At 44.0% G+C, this 1,926-nt stretch overlaps 1 non-coding gene across 1 annotated transcript; it reads right to left on the bottom strand.

Annotated features, from left to right (window-relative positions):
* Positions 1-1,528: 1,528 nt before the first annotated feature.
* Positions 1,529-1,602, bottom strand: TRNAT-CGU. Its single transcript has one exon. It is a non-coding gene; the product is annotated as a tRNA-Thr (tRNA).
* Positions 1,603-1,926: the final 324 nt, after the last annotated feature.

Here is a 1,926-nt window from a genome sequence, read left to right as displayed (position 1 = left end):
AAATAACATCAAGAAGTAAAATATCTCCCCATAATACCTTATGTTTACTTAACACCAATTTTGATTTAATCTATTACTTTATGAAAGTCAAGGATTTTTTTCAGTGGTTCATGGGCACCCAAGAACTTAGGTCAGTGAACATCTTTTTTTTTTTAATTTAAATTCAATTAATTAATGTATAATGTATTCTTGGTTTCAGAGGTAGAGGTCAGTGGTCTGTCAGTCTTAAATAACACCCAGTGCTCATTACATCACGTGCCCTCCTTAATGCCCATCACCCAGTTACCCCCTCCCCTCCCCTCTGGCAACGCTCAGTTTGTTTCCTATGATTAAGAGTCTCTTATGGTTTGTCTCCCTCTCAGGTTTTGTCTTGTTACATTTTTTCCTCTCTTTCCCTATGGTCCTCTGTTTTGTTTCTTAAATTCCACATATGAGTGAGATCATCTGATAATTGTCTTTCTCTGACTTATTTCACTTAGCATAATACTCTCTAGTTCCATCCACGTTGTTGCAAGTGGCAAGATTTCATTTTTGACGGCTGAGTAGTATGCCATTGTCTATATACACCACATCTTCTTTATCCATTCATCTGTTGATGGACATCTGGGCTTTTTCCATAGTTTGGCTGCTGTGGACATTGTTGCTATAAACATTGGGGTGCAGGTGCCCCTTCGGATCATTCCATTTTTATCTTTGGGGTAAATACCCAGTAGTGTAATTGCTGGGTCCTTGGGTAGCTCTATTTTAAACTTTTTGAGGAACCTCCATGCTGTTTTCCAGAGTGGCTGCACCAGCTTGCATTTCCAGGTCAGTGAACACCTTGAAAGAATATACAAAATTTATCCATATGTCTGTTGGCTTTTTGTTTTTGGTGGTGGCTATAACCAAGTTTTCATCAGATAATCTAATGAGTTCATATGCCATACAATTTTAGGAGCTATTCTAAACCACACTGGATACTGCTTGGTTTTATAAATAAAATTATCTGAAATGCAAGACCATGACTTTGAACTGAGAAGTATTAGGTTAAGACCCTAGCTTAATTATTTATTTACTAGCTGTGATTTGGGCAAGTTACTTCGCTTCTCTCCCATTCTGTTTTCTCTCCATAATATGTGCATAATAATGCTTACTTTTATGACTATTTTTAGGGATTTAAAGGTATGTGAGAAAATAACAAAGTGAAATGTGTGCAATAAATTGCAACCATTTCTCATCCATGAATGATGTAAGATGGCTTGAGTCTGGAAAACTAGCAGAATACATTTTTAAATAGCTTGAATTAAAAACTTTCCAGTTTTATTTTAGAAATTCTGCCTATGACTGATCGTCAACACCCAAGTAGTTAAACGCACAGCAGAACCAGGTGATACGTCACCAGCGAGCAGCAGAGAATCATTGAGCATGCAGGTGCACTGAGAGGTTGCAGAGATCAGAGCTCCCAAGCAGTAGATCTGGTATTGAGATTAGAGCTTATTTCAGACTAAAAAGTCTGAATAAATTGTTAAAACAAGAAAATAATCTCGCTAGGCCCCGCTGGGATTCGAACCCAGGATCTCCTGTTTACGAGACAGGCGCTTTAGCCAACTAAGCCACAGAGCCAGCCGCGTTGCAGGTAAAGGTACTTTTCTGATCACACTGTGCCCCATCAGGAGACAAGCCGCACTGCCCACAAGCGCCCCGGCACAAGCCGGTCGGAATGCACGGCCAGGCCGAGCCGGAGGCCCGCGGAGGAGCCGCCGGAACCCCGAGCCCCAGCCGCACGGCAGCACCGGCGCGGCAGCACGCATGCGCGCACTCCCGCCTCGCCAACCCTCGCGGAAGCCGCCGGGATGCGCACGGAGGCGCCGCGCCGAGCGTTCTGCGCACGAGGGACCTCCTCCGAGTGAGCCCCGCACGGCTACGGTCTCCCCGCCCCCCGCCCCC

The sequence above is a fragment of the Ailuropoda melanoleuca genome, chromosome 5 (assembly GCF_002007445.2).
Source record: "Ailuropoda melanoleuca isolate Jingjing chromosome 5, ASM200744v2, whole genome shotgun sequence".
Classification (NCBI taxonomy): Eukaryota; Metazoa; Chordata; class Mammalia; order Carnivora; family Ursidae; genus Ailuropoda; species Ailuropoda melanoleuca.
Note: the sequence above shows the minus strand (reverse complement) of the source record. Positions and strands in the feature narration are given on the sequence as shown.